This window comes from Sciurus vulgaris (assembly GCF_902686455.1).
Source record: "Sciurus vulgaris genome assembly, chromosome: 11".
Taxonomy (NCBI): Eukaryota; Metazoa; Chordata; class Mammalia; order Rodentia; family Sciuridae; genus Sciurus; species Sciurus vulgaris.
In genome coordinates, this window is record NC_136472.1 from 25130586 (window position 1) to 25158022 (window position 27437).

At 36.0% G+C, this 27437-nt stretch overlaps 2 pseudogenes across 2 annotated transcripts in view; one reads left to right on the forward strand and one right to left on the reverse strand.

Moving 5' to 3' along the window:
* Positions 1 to 27437, forward strand: part of LOC306638507 (leucine-rich repeat-containing protein 59-like) — an 88199-nt pseudogene that overhangs the window by 35222 nt on the left and 25540 nt on the right. The gene's annotated exons all lie outside the window — the stretch shown is intronic.
* Positions 9104 to 26150, reverse strand: LOC306638508 (olfactory receptor 4A47-like; annotated as a pseudogene). The gene is made up of 2 exons: positions 26139 to 26150; positions 9104 to 10030 (listed from the first exon to the last, which is right to left on the reverse strand). The product of its transcript is annotated as an olfactory receptor 4A47-like (transcript).

Below are 27437 nucleotides of genomic sequence, written 5' to 3' on the forward strand. Positions count from 1 at the left end.
AAATGTTTTAGATTTATGCGTGTTGATTTTATACCCTGCTATTCTGCTGAATTCATTGATGAGGTCTAGAAGTTTTCTGGAGGAGTTTTTTGGATCCTCTAAATATAGAATCATGTCATCCGCAAATAGCGACAGCTTAAGTTCCTCTTTTCCTATTAATATCCCTTTAATTTCTTCAGTCTGCCTAATTGCACTGGCTAGAGTTTCAAGGAAAATGTTGAATAGAAGTAGTGAAAGAGGACATCCCTGTCTTGTTCCCATTTTTAAAGGGAATGGTTTCAGTTTTTCTCCATTAAGAATGATGTTGGCCATGGGCTTAGCATAAATAGCCTTTACAATGTTCAGGTATGTTCCTACTATCCCTATTTTTTCTAGTGTTTTGAGCATGAAGCGGTGTTGTATTTTGCCGAACGCCTTTTCTGCGTCAATTGATATAACCACATGATTCTTATCCTTAAGTTTATTGGCGTGATGGATTACATTTATTGATTTACTGATGTTAAACCATCCTTGCATTCCAGGGATGAACCCCACTTGATTGTGGTGCACGATTTTCTTAATATGTTTTTGGATACGGTTTGCCAATATTTTGTTAAGGATCTTTGCATCTATATTCATCAAAATTTTCTTTCCTTGATGTGTCTTTGCCTGGTTTGGGTATGAGGGTGATATTAGCTTCATAGAATGAGTTCGGTAGGGTACCCTCCTTTTCTATTTCCTGGAATACTTTGAGAAGTATTGGAATGAGTTCTTCTTTGAAGGTCTTGCAGAACTCAGCTGAGAATCCGTCTGGTCCTGGGCTTTTCTTGGGTGGTAGATTTTTAATGGCTTCTTCTATTTCATTGCTCGATTTTTCATCTGTTTAAATTGTGTATGTCCTCCTGGTTCAGTTTGGTAGGAGCATATGTCTCTAGAAATTTGTCAATGTCTTTGATAATTTCTATTTTGTTGGAATACAGATTTTCAAAGTAGCTTCTCATTATGTTCTGTGTATCAGAACTGTTGTGATATTTCCTTTTTCATCACGAATTTTAGTAATTTCAGTTTTCTCTTTCCTTCTCTTTGTTAGTGTGGCTAAGGGTTTGTCTATTTTGTTTACTTTCTCAAAGAACCAACTTTTTGTTTTGTCAATTTTTTGAATTCTTTCTTTTGTTTCAATTTCATTGATTTCAGCTCTGATTTTAATTATTCCCTGTCTTCTACTCCTTTTGCTGTTATTTTGTTCTTCTTTTACTAGGGCTTTGAGCTGTAATGTTAGGTCATTTAGTTGTTGACTTTTCATTCTTTTCTTGAATGCACTCCATGCAACGAATTTTCCTCTTAGTACTGCTTTCATAGTGTCCCAGAGATTTTGATAGGTTGTATCGTCATCCTCATTGACCTCTAAGAATTTTTTTATCTCCTCCCTGATGTTTTTTGTTATCCATGTTTCATTCAATAGCATATTATTTAGTCTCCAGGTATGGAGTAATTTCTGTTTTATATTTTGTCATTGATTTGTACTCTCAATCCATTATGATCTGATAGAACACAAGGAAGTATCTCTATTTTTTGCATTTCCTAAGGGCTGATGTGGGATAACATATGGTCTATTTTCAAGAAGATTCCATGTGCTGCTGAGAAGAAAGTGAATCCGCTCATTGATAGATGGAATATTCTTTAAATGTCTATTAAGCCTAGGTTATTGATTGTGTTATTGAGTTCTATGGTTCTTTGGTTGGTTTTTGTTTGGAAGATCTATCTAGTGGTGACAGTGGTGCATTAAAGTCATCCAGTCATTGTGTTGTGGTCTATGTGATTCCTGAAATTGTGAAGGATTTGTTTGACGTCCAGGGATGCACCATTGTTTGGGGCATAAATATTTCTATCGTTATGTCTTCCTGATTTAGGGTCCCCTTAAGCAGTATGAAATGTCCTTCTTTATCCCTTCTGATTAACTTTGTCTTGAAGTCCACTTTATGTGATATAAGGATGGAAACCCCTGCTTTTTTACTGAGTCCATGTGCGTGGTAGGTTTTTTCCCATCCTTTCACCTTTAGTCTGTGGATATCTTTTTCTGTGAGATGAGTCTCTTGCAGGCAGCATATTGTTGGGTCTTTCTTTTTAATCCATTCTGCCAGTCTGTGTCTTTTAATTGATGAGTTTAGGCCATTAACATTCAGGGTTATTATTGAGATATGATTAGTATTCCCAGTCATTTGGCTTATTTTTGGTTTTTAAGTTGGCTTGGTTTCCCTTTGAGTGTTTTTTCTCTATGGTAGTTCCTCCCTTTGCTGACCTCCATTGTTGTTTTTCATTTCCTCCTCATGGAATATTTTGTTGAGAACATTCTGTAGTGCAGGCTTTCTATTTGTAAATTCTTTTAACTTTTGTTTATCATGGAATGATTTTATTTCATCTTCAAATCTAAAAGTTAGTTTTGCTGGGTATAGGATTCTTGGTTGGCAACCATGTTCTTTCAGAGCTTGAAATATGTTGGTCCAGGCCCTTTTAGCTTTTAGAGTCTGGGTTGAGAAGTCAGCTGCTATCCATATTGGTCTCCCCCTATATGTAATCTGATGCTTTTCTCTCACGGCCTTCAAAATCCTATCTTTATTTTGAATATTAGGCTTTTTCATTATAATGTGCCTTGGTGTGGACCTGTTGTGATTTTGTGCATTTGGTGTTCTGTAAGCCTCTTGTATTTGATTTTCCATTTCATTCTTCAGGTTTGGGAAATTTTCTGATATTATTTCATTGAATAGGTTGTTCATTCCTTTGGTTTGTATCTCTGTGCCTTCCTCAATTCCAATAATTCTTAAATTTGGTTTTTTCATGATGTCCCATAGTTCTTGGAGATTCTGTTCATGATTTCTTACCATCTTCTCTGTTTGGGTAACTTTATGTTCAAGATTAAATATTTTGTCTTCATTGTCTGTGGTTCTGTCTTCCAAGTGGTCTAGTCTTTTGGTGATGTTTTCCATTGAGTTTTTTATTTGGTTTATTGTTTCCTTCATTTCAAGGATTTCCATTTGGTTTTTTTGAGAATCTCTATCACTTTGTTGAAATGATCTTTTGCTTCCTGTACTTGCTCTTTTAGCTTATTGGTATTATCATTCATTGACTGCATTTGCTCTCTTATATCATCCTTTGCTTCATGAATCATCTTAATCATGTATAATTTGAAGTCCTTTCCTGACATTCCTTCTAACATACTGTCATTGGATTCTATTAATATAGAAACTAGACTTGTTTGGATCATTTTCTTCCCTTGTTTTTTCATGTTGTTCATGTATCTTCCCCTCTAGCAGTGCAGATCTGGGGTATTACAGATTTCCCCCTATAGGCTTATAGTGGCCCTATAGGTTTCCAAAACCCTTTCTTTAAGGGGAGATAAATATTAGCAGTGCCCAATTCAGACACTATGCAATCCTAGACCAAGTAGCCCCTATGAGGACAATAACAAAATTGTCATAATAAACAGAGTGAGTTCAAATATTATCTTCAGTAAAACAAACAGATTTGCAATAAGGTCTGCAGTTTCAAATGCAGAACAAAGAGGATGCTGAGGGATGTAGAATGTGGCTGTTAATGGGATAAGAAAAGAATATACAGAAGTTCTAGATAATAGAAAGGGTGAGAGTGTAATCAAAAGAAATTGGATGTTAGCATGCAAAAAAGGGAGAGAGAGACTCTGAGGGACAGGTAAACAAAAGGAAAAGAGAGCAAGAAAAGTAAAGAAATAAAAACTTAAATTTTTCAATAAGGAGAAAAAAGAAAATCTACAGTATAACAGTCATATAGTAATGAAACCTCCCAGTCTTCAGTAGCCTGATGCATTAGAGGTACCTGACAATGAGCTTCAAGCCTCCAGCAGGCATCTCAGGATGGGATTCGCCCCACCTAAAGATCAGAGCTAAGGCTCCAGGATTATCCAAGATGGCCGCTCTGGCTTCCAAATGTGTTGGCAAATGGGGAGCTGCAGCTCAGGGTGTGACCATGGTCAGCAGGAGGTCCTGGAGGCAGGATGCAGTTGGTTCAGCAGGGGTCCTGGAGGTCGGGTGTGTTTGGTGTGGTTTCAGGATCTTGGAGGCCGGTTGCAATCAGTCCGTCGGGGGGGGGGGGGTCCCGGTGATAGGGTGCAGTCAGTTGGTCTGAGGGTGCTGGCAGCAGGGAGCAGTCAGTCGATGTAAGGTCCCCAGAGACAGGGAGTGATCGTTCAGGCTGAGGGATCCTGGAGACAGGGCTCAGTCAGTCTGGTCAGGGGTCCTACAGGGCCTGGCTGTTGTCTCAAAATGGCAGCAGTCATGTGTAATCAAACATGCAGGTACTGTAACAGTGAACTTCCAGGCGACAGCAGGCAGCTGGTGTTCCACTGGTGGTCGGCAATCAGTTTGCTGACTGTTGTCGGACGATCAGGAGGTGAACCTCGTGCGTTGGGTGATGGATAGGTGTAAGGCAGGCAATGGACAGGAAAGAGGCAGGCAAATGGCGGATGATAGATGCCTGACAGTGAGCAATCTGCACTCAAAAAAGGCGTCGATAAGCTGGCAGACTGCAGGTGATCACAGCAGACAAATGGGGTAAACAGCAGGGGATTGATAAGCAGCAAAAACTGCCTCACCAAGAAACAGATATCCTCTGCTTGGAACCAGAGTTACAGAGCAACAAGGAATGCAGCCTCCCTCTAGTCCACCATCTTGGATCTCAGAATATCTGGCCTCCTTTCTAATGTTCAGAGAGAACAGAACTCACACCAGAATTATGTCTCTGCCAAAGTATAGAAAAATCCCGTTAGACAGAGTCATGACTCACAATAGAGATCTCATGCCATCAAGTTCTTGGGCAGCTCCTGTGGAGTATGCCCTAGCTTAAATGGCTTCTACAAAATGGCAGCAGGCACAACTCCTTGCCTCAGGATCAGAGCAATAACTCCCTGACTGCCAGGAAGTGAGGAGGTGGATCTCTGCAAAGCTGCATTGTCTGTGGCAGCTCCAACAGCACTAGGTGTGACTAAATACCTCAGAGGCAGCCTACACACTCAGCTTCATAGATACCAAAGTTCAGAACTGTTGGATTCTAGACCTATGACCAAAGGGAAGGAATGAATGGAATCTAGGAAATGAAGGGAAATAAGAAGCAACATTCAGCTGAAAAGTGGTGCATAAAACTAAAGTCTAGTACAAGCAAGGACAGCACTGTCCATTCTCCATTCTCTTGGCTGCTAGATTGAGCATTTTCTTGTCTCTGCCTCATCTTTTCACAACAGCTGGATGAAGGCATCAGAAGGACCATGTCTCAGTGCTCATTCTCCCAAAACTCCCAATTGCAAGCTCCTACCTCTCCCCATGGGGAGCAAGAACTTGTCATAGTTTAGAGACAGAGGGCAGGGTCCTGCTTTTTAACCCTGGTGGCCCTTCTGGGTAGTTCTTCCACTCATGACTGTTCTGATACTGGAAGAAAGCCTTTACTCTCTCCTCTGTTCCCCTGGATACCTGTGCCACGCAGGTCCACACCTTACTCAGAATCACTAGGCATCCTTAGTCTACCCCCAAGCTGCGGAGTCTTCAGATTAAATGCTTTGTGGAAACTAAACACATGATACATAATGATGAGATTATGAAAATACAGAAGTCAGCCGTTGGCTGGTTGAGGCAGCTCAGTGCCTGAGCCAACCTGCTGGCTAGAGTTCACTCTGACCTGGAGATTTGATGCTGATTCTTTTGGATTTCTACAATTATTAAATCCATGTCTGAGGGATTTAAAAAAAAAAAGAAAAAGAAAAAGTTGGAATTAATCCACTGGATTAATGTTGTGGTCCTGGAGTGGGTTGGTTATCATAGGTGTGGGATGCTGATAAAGGTCAGCTCAGCCCTCCCTTGCTGTCTCATCCTTGCCTTCTTCTACACTTCCCCCTTTACCAAGGGATGGCACAGCCCCCAGACTCTCTCCAGATGTCAGTGTTATGTCCTTGGGCTTCCCAGATTCCAGAACCATGACAAAATTATTCTCCATTCTTTATGAATTCAACAGTCTCACTTGTTCTGTTGGAACAGCAGAAAATGGACCAAGCAGGAAACTGTGAGGAAGAGAGATTTCATAAAATTCTCTGTGATTTGTGCTAAAATTGCAGTGAACCTAAGACTGCTTTAAAAAAAATACATTTTCTTATTTTACAAAAGCAAGCTAGATGACCCAGGGCCTTCTTGATGGAACTGAGGTCCAAATAGATGGAGATACAAGGTGAGCTGCAATAGTCAAAATATTTTCAAAGTAGCCTAATGTGAATTTTAAGCAAGATTGCACATAACTCACAGAAAGGTGATTAGGGTTAGTCTTCTTCTTTATGATGCTATAACTTGGAGAAGGTTATTTTAAACACACAAAAGCCTCATTTTTTTCTCTGCAATGAGGGGAATAATATATAAATAAAGAAGATTTGATAATGCAACATAATGTTGAAACTCCTCACACCACATCTATCAGATACATAGTACTGTACAATAGGATTTTCACTTTGTTTTTACAATGAGAGTATTAACCATGCCTGACTGCTTTTCAATAAATCTAGAAATGAATGGCATTATAACCACAAAAAATGAAAGATTACACTCCATTTATGTGTGTTCTATCAAAATGTATAAATACATTCTACTCTCATGTACAACTAATTAGAACAAGTAAAAATAAAATTAATGTCAAAAAGGAATGAGATTGCTGGTAGAAACCAATTATGACTTTATAATTGATACAGCTCAAAGTCCTATTTTTAAATTTTCTTTGGTAAAATAGTGTTAGAAATTAAAACCTAAAATATGTAATATGATTCAAATGAAAATACTATTTCAAACAATGGGGTGTGAGCTGAGGGCTCTCAGGATAACCTAACATCGGTAGAGTTTGTATTGTTTAAAAAGAAATAAAAGATTAAATATCCTTTCAACAAAAAACATGTTAGAAAACTACACAATTAACAAAAACAAAAGTATTTTATGAGTACAAAATGAAATAAAAGAGGTTTCACCAATAGAAAAAATAATTAGAGCTATTACATGTTTTACATTACTGTCACAAATACCTGAGTCACACCAACTTAGTAAGAGAAAAATTTTATTTTGGCTCACAGTTTTGAGCTTTCAGGCCATAACTAAGTGGTCTCTTTGCTTTGGACCTGTGGTGATGCAGCATATCATGACAGGGACCAGGTTTTGGAGCAAACTGTTTTCATCTCAAGAAAATAAAAGAAGAGAAATTAAGAGGTCAGTTTCCACAACCTTCTTCTAGAACCTGCCTCTCCATGACATAAAAACTCCCACTAGGATACAACTCTGAAAGTTTCAACCATCTTCCATTAGCACCCTGCTGAGGACTAAGTTTTTAACAAATGAGCTTGTGGGGAACATTTTATATTCAAATATCTAAGGTCTAGCTGGTTGGATATAAAATAAGAACAATATGAGTAATGAGTAATCACTCTGTATTCTAATCACAAAAAATAATGAAGGAGACACAGATTTCAAAATTATAAATGACCCAAAGAATAAAAAGGAAGTTTTTCTAAAAACTTTAGTAGTTTTACCAACTTTGGCATCTACATTAAGTAAAATAAATTATCATCTGGATTAAATGATTCTCTAGGCAACTGTAAACAACCAAAACTTTTAATCTATACCTTACATTGTGCTTAAAGTGTATTTCTGGAAGCAGCATATAAGGCAGTCTTAGATTTCTTTCAGAGCCTGTGATCTCTGCATTTTAATGCAATATTTAGACCATTTACATTGATACAACTCTTGGTATGGTTAATTTTAAGCATATCATTGATTATGAGTTCTTTGTGTTGTTTATTCTTTGCCATTTTTATACTTCTTTTGGATTTTTTATGACTTCATTTTTATTTCCTTCCCTTATTAAACACAATTACTTATTTTATTTGTGGGGAATGGGTTAAAAGTCCACAATATGGTTTCATTACTATTATTTTACTAATTATATATTAAAGATATTTAAAAAGGAAACTCATATATTTGCTCATATACTTGTTATTTCTGGTAGCCACTTTTCTGTTCACAAATTCATATTTCCATATGGTATCATTTTCCATCATCTGAATTACTTCCTTTATCATTTTTAATGTCTTCATTAGTGCATTATAGTTATGTGATATATTTTTGTGATGAGAACGCTTATCTACCATCTTATCAAACGTCAAACATATAATATAGTATTAACTATAGCTACCATGCTATAGTAATAATGTATAATTGCTATAGTTAATAACACAGCAGAAATAACATAAATAACAGAAGACATTTTCCAGTGTAATGAATATTGCACTTTGGGAACAATATCCCTTCCCCTCACTTTCCAGTCTATGCTCTCTGCCCCAGTACTATGGCTATTTTTGATTCTATAAATAAATGATTTCATACAGTACTTGTCTATCTGAGTCCAGCCTTTATCACTTAATACAATGTCCTCCATTTTCACCCAGGTTGTCACAAGTGATATGACTATTTATCTGAAGAAACAGAAAAACAGTTTGCTACCTGTATCTGAGACCAGTATTGAGAGATTCTGAAGAGAGAGCAGTAGCGATTTCTAAAATTGACCATGTTGTGTGGGTTCTACTTTTAATGTTACTTACTGTTTAGTATTCCATTTTGTACCATGTACAATTTCTGTACTAAAATTTACATATGAAATGGAAATCAAATGAAGGTATTTATATAGCATTAAACTTTTTAAACATAATAAAGAGGATCAACATAAAAATAAGTCTAAAAATAAGATGAAGAAAAGCAAATCAAGGAATAAGAATAAAAGCAAAAATTAAATAAAATCAGTGCAATGATTCCAAAATTTTATTCATTAATTTATTACCTATTTAGATAAACACTCTATTACATGTGCATGAGAACTTCCTAGTAGTGACAGACAAGACATTATAGAGTTTACATTAAAATAGGGAAACTATTAGAAGTACAATCACATATTTGACTCTTTAATTGTATTTACCAGAAATACATTGGAGGGAAAAGAAGTTAGCATCAGTTTCACAAATGTTATGCTTCCCAAGAAGACATTTTTATGGTAAGACGACTCTCCCCATAGAGGGAAACACTCATTTCCTACCTGATGTGACTTTTTGTCCCCACAGTCTCTTCATAGCGTTTGTCATCTCTGATTTTCTCAGAGTGTAGATGATGGGGTTCAGCATGGGGGTTGTGACTGGGTAAACCACACTTAATAAATTGTCAATGGGAAAAGTCTTTACTGGTCTTGTATACATGAAAATACAGGGAACAAAGAAGAGGACAACCATAGTGATGTGGGAGCCCCAGGTGAAAAGAGATTTCTGCCTCCCTTCCTGACTCAAGTTCTTCAGAGAGTGAAAGATGACATTATAAGGCATGAGTAAGAGCAGAAACAGTTGTGCAGATGAGTCCCCCATTGGCCATCACCAAGAGGCCAATGACATAGGTGTCAATACAGACAAGTTTAAATAAGAAGTACATGTCACATATGAAATGATCAATGATATTGGGGCCACAGAAAGGGGGCCCATAAATAGTCCCAAATTAAATTACTGAGTGCAACAAACCTCCATCCCAGGTAACTACCAGCAACACAACACACACCCATGGCCTCATGATAAACAAATATTGGAGGGCTTACAGATGTCCGATAGTAGTCATAGGCCATCACCAACAGAAGAAAGACCTCTGACCGTCCAAATAGTGTCCTGTAAATAGCTGAGTTATACAAAACTCAAAGGATATGATATTTTCCCTTAAGAACAAGTTGGAAATCATTTTGGGGAGAAATGACTGTAGAATAAATGGCATCCATATATGATAAGCTAGCAAAAAAAGAAGTACATTGGTGAGCCCAGGGTTTTACTGAAGGTTATGGTGATAAGGATGAACAGATTTTCCACCATGGTCAAGATGGAGAAGAGCAAGAATATAACAAAAACCACTTTCTGCTCCTTTGGATTCTGTGTGAGGCCCAAGAGGACAAAGTAACTTACATTGTTCCTCCATTCCTTCTAATCCTTTATTGTTGCTCTTTTGAGATAGTAAAGCAGTTCACCTACAAAACCATGAAGAATCCTTAGGAGTTTTAAAATCCCAATCTTCATTCATTCATCTTCTGAAATATGTTTAAGAAGCATCAACTTGTGTCCAGTTGTCTAATGCACATGTCAGTAATAATGAAATTAGACAGGATTTCCTAACCTAAGTGTAGTGATGGAATTAGGATTTAAATGACAACATGATCATTCTCCTAATAAGTGTCTTATTTGTATCATGCCATCAATTCACAGTGCTGGAATTTATAAGTCAGCTGGGTTATGGGTAGACCTCTTACAGGAACCCATTATTATGTGATCAAAGGAGATGTGAACTAACAAGAAATGAAAATTGAATTTCATGAGAAACTGAATTTTCATGCATTTCATGAGAAAATGTGTTTCATGATAAACACATGGTGTCAAAATGGTGTAATACCACAGATTCACTTAAGGTCATTTACATATTAATAGTGGCTAAAATAACATGTAAAACTCTAGACCATAAGTCATTATTGGTTCTATGACTAAATCAATAACAATCCTCCAATTTCCGCTCATCTCTCTTATCCCCTGGACACCTCAACCAGAAGCACCTTACCTTTCATATTTCTAGGTGTGTTCTGCTCTGATGATGTGCGTGTCCTCCAGCACATGAGAGGCCTTCTGAGCAGTTCTCCTTTCTCTTTCACAACCCTCAGCAGCACCACCTTCTGATGTTCACAGTTGCACCCACAGTCTCTTTGAGACAATATAGTCTTTTTCTATCATGAATCACGACTCTCCCCCAACCATCTACCTATTACCCAATCCCACAGCTACATCCACGGTTTTAGGTATTTTTGTAGCTACACCTCACTTTTCAGTAGCATAATTCATGTTCTTTTGTGAATGTTGCTGTAATAAAGTATCCCAAACTGCATAAGGACAGAAATCTATTGTTCAAGAGTTTGGTACACTAGAGAATCAGAATCACCATCTGTGCTGTATTGATTTCTTCAGAAGACATTGAGAAAAAGCAGCGTCTCAGGCCTTTCTCCTTGGCTTACAGATACCTGTTTTGTGTTACATGTCACTGTCCCTACATCCAAATCTTTCTTCTAACAGGACATCAGTCTTATTGGAACAAGGACCACTCTAATTATTTTAATTTGTTGACTTCTGGGAAGACCCCACATACAAAAAATTCACATTATTCACATTATGGTGGAGCTTTGAAACTCAACATGAAATTGAGGAAGATTTGGGAGGAAAAGAACAAAATAACAGTAATTGTTTCATGTAATTCAATGTATGACCAATAGCTATCACACTTTCAAATATCCTCCCAAGTTGCTGAACCCTTCTTTTAAGGTCTTTCCTTGATCATTCCTCCTTTTCCTAACTGCACATGCTCAAAGAACAATATAGTTTTCTGTCTTCACCACTATCTCTCCTTGAATTTAAAAGGGTATGTGCAGAGCCTGCCTGCCCCTACACTGAGTTCGGAAGCTCCCACATACCGAGGTGGGACCTGGTGCTGATCCCACCTGCCCTTTCCCATACCCCCCCCCACATGGATGATGTTGCTGCTTAGCCTGCCCGCCCCCACACCAAGAACAGAGGCCAGTAGCTGAGCCTGCCTGCCTCCCCACAACTGCTGAGGAACCCTGCACCTGCCTCAGTGCTGACTCATCACACCCTCACTGGGGCTCCCTAGGTTCTTTGGAGGCTGATGCAGGCATTTTGAATTATTCCTGAGGGCATGACCATCATCTTTGGAAGGGTGGCTCCCTTCCTGAGACACCTACAGGAGACTGGAGGCCCTTTGACAGGTACCTCTATTTACTCATTTACATCCTGCACCCTTCTCCGTCCTCTTGCTCACAACTAGAAATACTGTAAATAGTAATCGAACTGCTCCTGTTCATTACAATAATTTTAAAGTCTTTATGGGGGCTCTGTGGTTCAGACCTGCATTTTCTCTGTATTGGGTGCTACTGGTATTGATCTCCCCTTCAAAGGACAGGTACTGGAAAACTGCAGTGTCATAAGAAGCTTGCAAGGGGGGAACTTCAGTATCTCTAATCTTCACTGCTAGAGGGGAATATATATAGAAACAATATCAAAAACAGGGGAAAAGGTGTCCCTATCAAATTGAGATGCTATTGTGATAGAATCCAGAGATAGCATGGCATAGAAATGACAGAAAAAGAGTTTAGAATCTGCATGCTTAAAATGATCCGTGAAGCAAAAGAAGAGATAAGAGAGCAAATGCAGGCAAGGCATGACCACTCCAATAAACACTTAAAAGAGAAAATACAGGAAGCAAAAGAACTCTTCAATAAAGAGAGATTCTGAAAAGAAAAAAAAAAAAAACACAGAAATACTTGAAATGAAAGAAATGATTAAAACCAAATAAAAACTCAATAGAAAGCAACACCAACAGATCTCGTGGAAGACAGAATCCCCTACAATGAAGACAAAATATTTAATCTTGAAAATAAAGTTGAACAAACTGACAAGAAGCTGTAAATGGAACCTCAGGGAATTATGGGATATCATGAAGAGACCGAATTTAAGAATCATTGGGTTTGAGGAAGGCACAAAGGTATAAAAAAAAGGCATGAGCAACCTGTTGAACAAAATAATATCAGAAAATTTCCCAAACCTGAAAAATGAAATGAAAAATCATATACAAGAGGCTTACAGAGCACCAGTTGACAAAATTACAACAGATCCACACCAAGACACATTATAATGAAAATGTCTCACATACAAAATAAATATAGGTTTTTAAAGGCTGTGGGAGAAAAGCGTCAGATTACGTATAAGGGGAAACCAATACAGGTACCATCAGATTTCTCAGCTCAGAATCTAAAACCAAGAAGGGCATGGAACAATATATTTCAAGATCTGAAAGAGCATGCATGTCAACCAAGAATCCTATACCTAGCAAAATTAACCTTCAGATTTGATGATGTAATAAAATCTTTGCACGATAAACAAAAGTTAATAGAGTTTAAAAACAGAGAACCTGCCCTACAGTACATTCTCAGCAAAATATTTTGTGAGGAGGAAGTGAAAAACAACAATGCAACTAAGCAAAGGGACTAACTACCCTAAAGGAAAAGCCAAACAAAGGAGAAACCCGGTCAAGTGAAAAACAGAAAATAAGCCAAAATTACCAGGAATACAAATCATATCACAATAATAACCCTGAATGTTAATGGCCTAAACTCAATAATCAAAAGACATAGACTGGCAGATGGGATTAAAAAGAAGGACCCAATAATATGCTACTTTCAAGAGAATCATCTCATAGTAAAAGACATCCACAGACTAAAGGATGGGGAAAAATATACCATGCACATTGACCCAGTAAAATAGCAGGGGTCTCCATCCTCATATAACATAAAGTGGACATCAAACCTAAGTTAGTCAGAAGGGATAAAGAAGGACATTTCATACTGCTTAAGGGAAGCATAAAACAGCAAGATAAAATAATTTTAAATATCTATGCTCCAAACAATGGTGCATCTATGCATATCACACAAACCCTTCTCAATCTCAAGAATCAAATAGACCAAAGCATAATAATAGTGGGGGAACTTTAACATACTGCTGTCATCATTGGATAGATCCTCCAAACAAAAATTGAACAAAGAAACTAGAACTAAATAATATAATCAATGTATAGACTTAATGAATATTTACAGAGTATTTCATCCATCGTCAAGCAAATATACTTTCTTCTCAGCAGCTCATGGATCCTTCTCCAATATAGACCATAAGTTATGCCACAAGGAAGCCATTAGTAAATACAAAAAAAAATAGAGATACTACCCTCTATCCTACCAGACCATAATGGAAAGCAACTAGAAATGAACAATAAAATAAGAAACAAAAAGTACTCATACACTTGGAGACCAAATAATATGCCATTGAGTGATGCAATGATAACAGAAGACATCAAGGAAGAAATGAAAAATTTCTTAGAGGTAAATGAGAACAATGACACAACATATCAAAATTTCTGGGACACTCTGAAGGCAGTACTGAGAGGAAAGTTCATTCCATTGAGCACAGACATTAATAAAATAAAAAGTCAACAACTAAATGACCTAACATTACATCTCAAAACCCTAGAAAAAGAATATATCAACACCAAAAATAGAAGAATACAGGAAATAATGAAAATCAGAGCTGTAATCAATGAAATGAAACAAGAAAAACAATTCAAAAACTTGACAAAACAAATAGTTGGTTCTTTGAAAATGTAAACAAAATTGATAAACCCCTAGCCACACTAACGAAGAGGAGAGATAAAACTCAAATTATAGAACCCATAATGAAATAGGAAAAACCACAACAGACACTATTGAAATACATAACATAATTAGAAACTACTTTGAAAACCTATATACCAACAAAATAGAAAATATCAAAGACACTGACAAAATTTTAGAGACATATGATTCTCACAAATTGAATCAGGAAGACGTACACAATCTAAACATATCAATTTCAAGCACTGAAATAGAAGAAGCTATCAAAACTCTACCAACGGAGAAAAGCTCAGGACCAGTTGGCTTCTCAGCCAAATTCTACAAGACATTTAAAGAAGAACTGATACCAATACTCCTCAAAGTATTCCAGAAAATAGATAAGAGGGAACCCTTCCAAATTCATTCTATGAGGCTAGTGTCACTCTGATACCAAAACCAAAGACACATCAAGGAAAGAAAACTTTAGACCAATATCCCTAATGAACAGAGATGCAAAAATACTTAACAAAATCTGGCAAATCGCATACAAAAATGTATTAGAAAGATAGTGCACAATGATCAAGTGGGGTTTATCCCAGGGATGCAAGGTTGGTTCAACATCTGGAAATCAATAAATGTAATTCATCACATCAATAATCTTGAAGATAGGAATCACGTGATTATTTCAATTGACGCTGAGAAAGCATCTGATAAAATACAGCACCCCTTCATGCTTAAAACACTAGAAAAAATAGGAATAGTACGAAGATACCTCAACATTGTAAAGGCCCAATGCTAAGCCCACAGCCAACATCATTCTTGATGGAGAAAAACTGGAAGCATTGCTTCTAAAAACTAGAACAAGACAGGGATGTCCTTTTTCACCACTTCTATTCAACATTGTCATTGAAACACTTGCTAGAGCAATTAGACAGACCAAAGAAATTAAAGGGGTACAAAGAGATAAAGAAGAAATAAAGCTGTCACTATTTGCTGATGACATGATCCTATATTTAGAAGACTCAAAAAACTCCACTAGAAAACTTCTGGAACTAATAAATGAATTCAGCAAAGTAGCAGGATATAAAATCAATATGCATAAATCTATTGCATTTCTATTCATAAGTGATGAATCCTCTGAAAGAGAAATTAGGAAAACCACTCCATTCACAGTAGCCTCAAAAAAAAAAAAAAAACTTGGGAATCAATCTAACAAAAGAGGTGAAAGATCTGTACAATGAAAACTACAGTACATTAAAGAAAGAAATTGAAGAAAACCTTAGAAGATGTAAAGATCTCCCATGTTCTTGGATAGGCAGAATTAACATTGTCAAAATGGCCATTCTACCAAAGGTGCTATACAGATTCAATGCAATTCCAATTAAAATCTAAATGATATTCCTCATAGAAATAGAGAAAAAAATCATGAACTTCATCTGGAAGAACAAGACACCTCAAATAGCCAAAACAATCCTGAGTAGAAAAAGGGAAAAAGGAGGTATCACAATACCAGATATTGAACTATACTACAGAGCAAGAGTAACAAAAACAGCATGGTATTGGCACCAAAATAGACATGCAGACCAATGGTACAGAATACAAGACACAGAGACAAAACCACATAAATACAGACACCTCATACTAGACAAAGGAGTCAAAAACATACAATGGAGAAAAGATAGATTCTTAAACAAATGGTGCTGGCAAAACTGGAAATCCACATGCAGTAAAATGAAATTAAAGCTCTATCTCTCACCCTGCACAAAACTCAACTCAAAATGGATCAAGAACCTTGGAATCAGACCAGAGATTCTGTACCTGATAGAAGACAAAGTAGGTCCAAATCTTCATCATGTTGACTTAGGATCAGACTTCCTCAATAAGACTCCCAAAGCACAAGAAATCAAAGCAAGAATCAATAAATGAGATGGACTCAAACTAAAAAGCTTTTTCTCGGCAAAGGATACAATCAAGAATGTGAAGAGAGAGCCTACAGAGTGGGAGATAGAACACTTTTCCACATGCACTTCAGATAGAGCACTTATCTCCAAAATTTATAAAGAACTTACAAAACTTTACAACAAAAATACAAAGAACGCAATCGATAAATGGCCCAAGGACCTGGACAGACACTTTACGGAAGCAATTAATAAATCTACGAAAAAGTGTTCAACATCTCTAGTAATTAGAGAAATGCAAATTAAAACAACTCTAAGATTTCATCTTACTCCAATTAGAATGGCTATTATCAAGAACACAAACAATAATAGATGTTGACTTGAATGTGGGGGAAAAGGCACACTTTTACATTGCTGGTGGAGTTGCAAATTGGTGCAGCCACTCTGGAAAGCAGTGTGGAGAATCCTCAAAAACTTGGAATGGACCCACCTTTTGACCCAGTTATTTCACTCCTCAGTTTATACCTAAAGCACTTAAAATCAGCATACCAGAGTAACACAGCCACATCAATGTTTATAGCAGCTCAGTTTACAATAGCTAGATTGTGGAACCAACCTAAATGCCCTTCAACAGATGAATGGATAAAGAAACTGTGGTACATATACACAATGGAATACTATTCATCCATAAAGGAGAATAATATTATGGCATTTGCAAATAAATGGATGGAATTGGAGAATAAGTGATAGAAGTCAATACCAAGAAAACAAAGGCCAACTGCTTTCCCTGATAAGTGGAGAATGATATATAATGTGGGTGGGGGGTTGGGTAGGGAAAGAAAAATGGGGAAATGTTAGATTATGTAGAAGAAAATGAGAGGGAGGTGGGGTATAAAGAAATGGTGAAATGAGACAGAAATCATTGCTCTATGTATCTGTATGATTACATGAATGGTATGAATCTACATCGTGTACATAAAAATGATATGATGTACTCCATTTGTGTACAATGAATCAAAATGCAGTGTGTAAAAAATTAAAAGATAAATTTAAAAAATACAAAATAAAAATAAATATAGAATCATATCATTGGCAAAAAAAATAATGTGGTTGAATCAAATAAAACACTTCAAGTATAATAATCAATCATAATAATACATACTGCATTCTTTAATTATATTTACAAAGACCATAGAGGACTTTTAACTCATAAGAGTGATTACTTTTGAGCTGAAGGACAGGACAGGTGACTGGAGCATGTATGAGGATCTGGTCATGTGAATTTCCTGATCCTCCTGGTGGTTATATACAAGCAATAGATTAATTATAATTATTGACAGGTAAACTAATGATTTATACATTTTCCTCTATGTAAGTTACCTTTCATTTAAAAAAAAAGTTTTAAATAAATAAATAAAAGAATATCTGGAACTATTTAATTTTCAAAACAAACTAGATGACCATAAGTATTATAAAAGTGAAGTTTTAATTTTTCATCTTAAATCTGTTCCTTCTCAGGTTTCCTTTATCTAATAAAATGGAATTTCCTTCCACATAACTTTTTAGTCCCAGTTCTGATATTTTGACACATAATGAACATCCATTCATTATTCCTTTCATGTTACTTATTCATACCCTTAATTCTATTGACCTTTCTCATATATTGCAAATTTTTCACTGCAAAGTCTACATCCCTGATACTTGATGAGCCACTTGCCAGTTCTACCTACTTTCCTCTTAGATTCCAACCAGCCTATTTCCTGAAGCAACACAATTTATCTCTTCAATCTTATTCAGATCATATCACTCCTTGCTCAAAATCCTACAGGAGATTTTTAACACACCCTCAACATGTATTCATGGCCTCCCGGACTTTCCTGCTAACTGCCTAAAATCATCTCTTGGAATTCTCCATGCTCATCTGCTCAAATTTTTCCCCAATGCTCAAACATCCAAAATGATTTCCCATCACTCTATTTCCATCTGTTCTTCAGTAGACACTAACTTCCAAGACCATAAATGAGGACCACAACCTCTAAAGTAAAGATGAATGCGGTAGAAGTTGTGTTCTATGTTCAATCTTTTATTTATTGATTCAACCAACTAGTGTGCACATAGCATCTACCTTCTATCACATCAGCCTAATAAGGAAAACTTCCAGGCATCACAGAGTGTCCACAAACTCATTAAAGTTCAGTCTGCACCAAGATTATGCAGCTAGTGGATGGAATCTCAGTGCTGACTCAGCAATCACCTTGTCACCTCTACTGTTCACGATCAAGCACAAATCTTGGGGATAGAAAATGGTTGCAGAATTTATTCTTATCATTTTTAAATGTATTCATGATAACTCTCATTAAAAAAGAGACCAGCCATTATCTTCCCACAGAAGTTTTGCCCAACATTTGAATTATTGCAAACTCAAGGGATACAATTGCCTATGCAATGAAAAATTCAATTAATTGAAAATTCTAGTTTTTCTGTCAATTGTTAATGTCTTATTTTGGGAATCTCATCTACAGTTTGAATGAGAACATTTTACTTCACTAGTAAAATGCAGGAAATCCCTTTTAAACCCAGGATACATGCAGAAGATAAAATCGGTATTTTTTCCTGTGAATATATTTAAAACAATACATCTATGTCCAATGTCTCCAGAGTCTTCTAACATTTGCAGAAGATCATTACCAGCTTTGTAGATGAATTTCAAATTACTTCTATGTTGAAAATAGAAAAATGAAAAATTTCCATAATAGAATAACTTCTCAAAAATGCAAACAAATCACACATTCATGTAGAAAGATAGCAAATAACCTTTGTAACAAGTAATATTTTCTCTGTAAGTTCTCTTCCAGTAACTTTATTAATAACTACTTTCAGTTCTGTATGTGTCTCTGCTGCTATTGGTATAGTCTAATATTGTGCGAGAGATTAGGAGACAGCATTATCCTTCTTCGTGTAGACAATGCTTTAAGCCTACTGAAGCATCTGTTCAAACAAATATATCAAGTCCTTAAGGACAGCATTCCATAACAAAGATGTAGATCATTGAAGGCTTTATACTAAGAAACCACATGAACAGGCGTGTCCTACAACTGGAATGTATCCAAGACTGATTTTTCCTTAATCACTTTCACTGGGAATTCTCACATGTTTATGCCTCCAAATATGCCAATAGACCAGTCACATTATTATGATCCAGAAGATACAACAAAAGACGTTCAGAAACATAGAAAAATAGTCAAAATGATAATTGACAAAAATAATACATCAGTTCATGTAGTTTGTTCCACTGAAGAAGAATTTATCACTTATTTCCACACTGCCAGATCAAATGTTTGTTGACTCAATTTTCTCTCACTATTTCTATGTGACTGAAAAATATTTTTTAAAGATTTATGTAGTTATAGTAACCTGATGTTTATCTATTTATTCATTAGTGTTTTAAACAATCTTAGAACATCTATTTACTTCATAATTACGTTGGTAAATGGAGATATGAGTTATGGAAACGGAAAATCAGATCATAGATAGACTTCATTTGATTTATGTCTTCTAACACAGTCACAAAATTATAATGGGAACAACTAAACACAGTAGATAGAACAAACTGAAGTCTAGCACATGACTAGAGCAAACCTGCAGGGCATTACAGTTCTCACTCAGGGATTTGAAATCATTAAGGTTTTTTTTTTTTTCTTTTGAATGAGAGTAAAGAAGACTTCCAATTTCTGGTTCCATGAACATTCTCAAAAACTTTTAGTAAATTCAATCTGACAATGTATAAAAACAATCTTGCACCATGACCAACTGAAATATATCCTACATACATAAGGCTGATTGAGAATTCAAATATCAATTACTGCAATAAATTTTTTAAACTTTTTTTTAATTTTATTATTTTTATTTAGCTTTCAATTTTTTACAGACTGCATTTTGATTCATTGTACACAAATGGAGTACATAATTTCATTTCTAAGGTTGTACACAATGCAGATTCATACCATTTGTGTAATCACACATGTACATAAGGCAATGATGTCTGTCTCATTCCATCATTTTTTATACCCCCCTCCCTCTCATTTTCTTCTACAATTCTAATGTTCCCCCATTATTCTCTCATTCGCCACCCCCATTCCCATTATATATCATCCTCCACTTATCAGGGAAAACATTCAGCCTTTGGTTTCTTGGGCTTGGCTTATTTCACTTAGCGTGATATTCTCCAATTCCATCCATTTATTTGCAAATGCCATAATATTATTCTTCTTTATGGCTGAATAGTATTCCATTGTGTATATATACCAGAGTTTCTTTATCCATTCATCTGTTGAAGGGCATCTAGGTTGGTTCCACAATCTAGCTATTGTGAACTGAGCTGCTATAAACATTGATGTGGCTGTGTTACTGTAGTTTGCTGATTTTAGGTCCTTTGGGTATAAACCGAGGAGTGGGATAACTGAGTCAAAAGGTGGGTCCATTCCAAGTTTTCTGAGGATTCTCCACACTGCTTTCCAAAGTGGCTGCACCAATTTGCAACTCCACCAGCAATGTAAAAGTGTGCCTTTTTCCCCACATTCAAGCCGACATCTATTATTGTTTGTGTTCTTGATAATAGCCATTCTAATTGGAGTAAAATGAAATCTTAGAGTTGTTTTTATTTGCATTTCTCTAATTACTAGAGATGTTGAACACTTTTTCATATATTTATTGTGTGTCTTCTTCTGTAAAGTGTCTGTCCAAGTCCTTGGGCCATTTATCGATTGGATTCTTTGTATTTTTGTTGTAAAGTTTTGTAAGTTCTTTATAAATTTTGGAGATGAGTGCTCTATCTGAAGTGCGTGTGGAAAAGATTTTCTCCCACTCTGTGGACTCTTTCTTCACATTCTTGATTGTATCCTTTGCCGAGAAAAAGCTTTTTAGTTTGAGTCCATCTCATTTATTGATTCTTGCTTGGTTTATTGTGCTTTGGGAGTCTTATTGAGGAAGTCTGATCCTAAGCCAACATGATGAAGATGTGGGCCTACTTTGTCTTCTATCAGGTGCAGGGTCTCTGGTCTAATTCCTGTGTCTTTGATCCATTCACTTGCCAATTACACCCCTATCTCAGGGCTATGCATATGCTTGCATATGCTTACCTGGGATGCCAATCACCCAGAAATCTACCTGACTCTTTTCACTTTGTGAGCAGACATTCACAGTGATGCTTTCTCTAACACTATTTAAAATTGCAAATAACCTTATCCCACACTCTATCACACATGCCTTGTTTTCCCTCTACAGAACTTCTCACTTTCTAACATACTATATGTTTACTCATTCATTGTGCTTTTTACAGTTCCACAATATGACTTCCATAGGACCCTGTGCTATAAAAATAGTATTTAAAATTACACCTTCTGGATGCATTGGTAAAACGACAAATATAATCCAGGAGGATATATCATCACAATATTTGTGTTTTTTCTTCTAATTTCAAAATAAAGTAAAATCAAATCTTGTTGTGAGTGCCTAGGAGTATCATGGGCCTTGAGATCCATGTCCACTGGGCCTAATGGATAAGTTGGCCCTGGATTATAACTCTCTCTTTCCATCAGAATGTGAGTTCCTTGAAGTTAACAACTTTTGTCTGATTTGCTCATTGATGTTTCTCTAGCAAGTATAACAGAACTTGGTGTACTGTAATATTCAATAAAGATTTGTGGACATAAAAAAAAAGATCAGAACATACACTTTTTAAAAAGAAGTATAAATGGCTAATATGTATATTTTAAAATGCTCAACATCTTTAGTCAAATAGGAAACCAAATCAAAAGTACACTGAGATTCCAACTCATCCCAGTTAGAATGGCTGTTATCAAGAATATTAAACAGGGACTGGGGTTGTAGCTCAGGGGTAGAGCACTTGCTTATCATGTGTGAGGCACTAGGTTTGATTCTCAGCACCACTTATAAATAAAAATAAAGGCCCATCAACAACTAAAAAAATACTGAAAAAGAATATTAAGCAACAAATTCTTGCAAGTATGTTGTGAAAAAGAAATGCTTATACACTGTTGGAGAAAATGTAAATTAGTGCAGTTGCTATAGAGAACAGTATGCAAGGCCCTCAAAAAACTAAAAAATTGATCTACCTTACAATCTAGACAGACCATTCCTGGGTACATATCTAAAGGCATCATAGTCAACATTTGACAGACAAAGCTGCATTCCCACATTTGTCATGGCACAACTCATGATGGACACATTGTAGAATCAACCTAGATGCTCACAAACGGATGGATAAAGAAAATGTCACACACACACACACACACACACACGAGTGTTATTCAGCCATAAAAGTATAATGCCATTTGTAGGAAAATGGATGGAACTGCACATCCTCATGTTAAGTGAAATGAGCCTGACTCAGAAAGATAAGCATCATATGTTTTCTCGCAAATGTGGAATTTAGAAAAAGAAATTTAAAGAGCGATGACCAAAAGGAGAAGAGGAATTATTTTAAAATGTTTTACTGATGCATTATACTTAGTTATAACAGTGGGATTCATTATGCCATATTTATGCATGCAGATGATTTGATCAATTTCTTTCCCCAGTACCTTCGTTTCCCTTCCCATCTTCCTCTCCTGATCTTTTTGCTTTACTACGCTGTTCTCCTAGAAGGGGAACTATTCAGGAAGAGGAGGAGAATTGGGAGGAATGGTGAGTGGGGAATAGGGAGGATGGGCATGATCAAAGTATGTTATATGTGTGTATGAAATTGTCACAATGAGTCCCATTGTTTTGTACAATTAATATGTCCTAATAATTATAATAATAATTATAATAATTATTATAATAATAATTATTATAATAATTATAATAATTATATAATATTATATAATATTATATTATATAATAATTATAATAATAATTATAATAATAAAATATTCCATGATTATGACCTCTATCATCTATAGAGGGATGAAGACACAGATAGACTGAGTAATTTTATATATGAATATGATGCATAAATATATGAATGTCAGGACAGGAATGTCAGATGAGGAAGGTGATCTAGGGAAAATGCAGTCATTTTGTATAGAAGTAGAAACAGGGAGTAAGAAGTGGGGAGGTGAAATGTCATGGCTACAGGCAGATAGTTAATCAACTACTGAACAAGAACCAGTGCCCAGGGGCCTTCTTTCTCATTATTATCATTATTATTATTATATTTATTTTCAGTAGGCAAGTTTGGGTCAAAAACCCATTTCTGTCCTAATTTCAGACTTTTTTCTTTTAATTCTTTGTTATTGGGCTGAGGTTGTGGCTCATTGGTAGAGCACATGCCTAGCATGTGTGAGGCACTGGGTTTGATTCTCAGCACTGCATATAAATAAATAAAACAAAGGTACACCAATGACATATATATATATATATATATATATATATATATATATATATTCCAAAAAGTAATCCAAGGATCCTAATGGGATATCAAAACAAAAAAGTGGGGGAATTAATTCTTTGTTATTGAGTGCAAAAACTTCATGCTAATTTCACTAAGTAATTGAGACAGTTGAGCCTTTCCTCAAATCATAGGTAATTTAGAAAGTTTCACTGTAGAGAAAAGAAATTCAGCAGGGGAGTTGGTCCCTTGATTATAGCATGTGACTTAATTCATTATAAATAATTCAAAGCTCTCACCATTTAATCACAACCTCTGGAGTTTATATGGGTGGGTAGGATTTCTACTTCAAAAGAGGATCATATGATCTCTGAGTTTGTTATTTCTATTGCTTTCGTTTGTTAAAAATCATAAATCCAAATATTAACCCTGATATAGATCTTCTGATTAGTTCTTTCTTTGTGATTAAACAAAGACATCATTTCTTTGTTTTCCAAAAGCTCTCAGGACCACTAGTGACTTGTCCTTGGGGATGAATCCTATCCTGCAATTGCAGTAGCAGCCACCACCCCACACTGTTTTAAGACAGCCTAGTATTGTTTAGAGAGCACTGATTTCTGAGTTGGAAAGTGACTGGAGTGTGGTTTTGGGAAGGCAAACTCTCTTAGCCTCTGTCACCTCATCTATGAAGAGAAGGGAATATCTCTGCATATTCTCTTCGGTACCACTCTCAGAGTGGTTTACCTGAGAGTTTGTTCATTTCTCAGTGAGAAATCTGCAGGGTGGTAATATCAGCCCAGAGAACTTATTTGCTGAAGTGTCAGAATTTTCAGGAAGGGATCCAATGCTCCTTCCCATCCAAGTTTTCCCAAATCAGAACAGGTCCTTAAGTAATGGTTTATTCCAGCCGAGTGGCTAACTTCATGCTAAACGGGAGACACTTGAGTATATTTGAAATCCACTGGTCTATTTCCTGGTTCCGAGGCAGAACAAAGCCACACCAGCTCTATTGACCTGCAGGTAGGTAACCTGACTAGAAATGAGGTGCAAGACTTCTAAACAGCTGTAGGATGTTCGGTAACTAAAATTTTCTCTTAGATCCACAGGCGTTCATTTGTGAAATGAGGGGGTCAGGTGTGATGATCTTGGGTGGGTGGGAGGCAATGAATTAAGTTGATAATTTCAATTTCAGTAAAATGTGCATAGCATAATATTGGGTAATTTTGAAAGCCCTTTACAATGTTAGATTCTGTGAGGCATTATTTAGCAATTACAAGGGAGAGCTGTGGTTGGGGTAGAGGTTCCACTACTTTATTTGGGTCAGTCATAAGGGTGCATCAAGACCGTCGTATCTTTTTCTAGGCGTTGTCTGCATCCTGTTATGCTCTGGTCTGAGGCACAGCAGGTCACCTGACATATCTTCTACTCACTCATGTGTTGTTTGTGTCTTTTATGTACGCTGATCACCTTTCCACTCCCTGGTTTCTGAGTGAGGCAACGTTGTTGGGAGAAAGGAAACATTTCTCACCAGCTACTTTGGAGACATGCTAGGAACAGATAAATAGGCATGAGGGGAAGCAGACATAGGAATTAATACAGAAAAGATGTGATGGAAAAGGAAAAAATAGATTTCAAAGAGGAAGGCTATCAGGTATTCCTCCTCTTGGGGATGAAACCTAGAAAACCTGGACTTCTCAAATTTTTTTAAGGTACATACATTTACCTGAATTGTGCTAATGGGTCAAAAATGGATTGAGTTTAAGTTCAGATAAGATGTGTTTATGTACACAACTAAATGTACCTTTGACTTCTAACAATAGGTCATATTTAATTTGAACTCTTCACTGCTGTGTTAGTATGTACCCTAGTCTTGTAAATGATACAGTATTACCCTTTAAAAAGCATGGAATTTTGGCTTGGACTGCCTAGTTTCAAATTCTGGCTCCACTGCTATGTAACTATAGGAAATTTAAGTCTCTTCTCAGTTTCTGTTTTCTCATAAGGAAAAAATAGGAGGGATAGTAATTATATGCATCTCATAGGTTTGTTAAGTAACATTTCTTATAGATATGAAAGATTTTTAAGCTAGTGGGCTCTTAAGTCTTATTATACATAGTTTAGCATTTTTTTGATTTTATCATTTGGATAATAATTTTGTTTATGCTTTTTGGTATTAGTTTTTTTTGTGTGTGTAGTCAAATACTATCTACTATCTCTTATGTTAGACTTCTAACATAAGTTTTTTTTTTTACCTCCATATTATGATCACCAATTCTGCTTCGTGTTCTTTAGAGATTTTGATTTTGATTTCTAATTCTTTAATTCAAAATTAATTTTGATGGGTGTGAAAATCTGATAATCAAACTTAATTTTCCCCAAAGGGTTTAACACTTGTTCCAGTACAATCTTTTGAATAGTATATTTTATATCTACTTTTGCATGATTAATTCTCTATTATAATTGTCAAAAAATTTTTACATAATCATCTACTTCTCAATAAACTTAACTTATAGTCAGTATAGAAGTGAATACCTGAAAGGAAAACTCACCTCATCAATCATTTTTAGTATGTTTTTAGTGTTTCTAGAATATTTTTCTTGCAGATGAACTTTAGAATAATTTTGTCATATCACATAAATAACATACAGTTTTTCTTGACAATGAAATGACAATGAAATAATTCATATATTTTTAGATTAGGAAAAATTAAAACAAATCATTGAGTTTTATTATTGAAAAACATTGTTTTTTAATGGTGGATATAAATATGCTTTTCCATTAATTCATTTGTTGTTTTGTGTCCTTCAGTATAATTTATGATTTTGTCTTTATGTGCATTTCACATTTTAAGGTTTTGTATTTTTAAAAAAATTCTTACCTATTGTAGATGTAATATTTTTCAGTTGTGCTTTCTAACTAGTAGTTTAATTTGAACTTTCTTGTTGCTAGTGCTATGTATTTTTTCGTTTGTTTGTTATTTCCACAATCCCAGAGTGCTGGGGACTAGAACCCAGGCCTCCAGCATGAGAAGCAGGCACTCTACGAGATGGGCTATATGGCCTGCACTGGTTCTATGTATTTTTTGATTAACATCTATTAATTGTCCATTTTAATGGAGTTCAGTGTGACATTTAAATGTATACATACGTTGTGCACTAATCAAATCCAGTTGTCCCCTACTCCATTTCCAATCTTCAGGTAATCACTATTCTACATTCAAGTAGGATTTTTTTTTAAGCTTCCACATATGAGAAAACCTTTCTTTCTGTGTTTGATATAACTAAGTTTTGTTTCACCCCTAGGTTTCCATCTTAGGAATTTTGCTTTTGAGACACAGAAACCCATTCAAACTAGCTTAGACCAAAAATTATTTACTTGAGTAATACAGGGACTTTTCCTTGCACCCAAGTACACTACAGAGTGAAGTAAGGATGAAAAAGGCAAGGGTCAAGGGTGCTCTGCATCTCTGAGATGCCAAGGTCTCATCTCTGCTACCTCTCTGGTTGCAGAATAGTCATTTCTCAGCTCCTTGAATTTCAAGGACTTTACCAAATCCTAAACCTCAGCTTGTGTCCTCGCCAGGGGGCTGTGACACACACTGATTTGTTTCCATCTGTCACATCCTGATCTTGTTTTCCTTGTTGATTCTGTTGCTGTTTGGGGTGCATGCTCAGTTCTAATATATCTTTCTTCTTTTTAAAAAGGATGCATGATATTCCATTGTGTGTATACGCCATGCTTTAGCCATTCATCTGAGGAAGGACATTTGGGTTACCACAACATCTTGGCTATTGTCAATAATGCTGCAATGAACATGGAAACGCAGATATGTCTTTGACACATTGAGT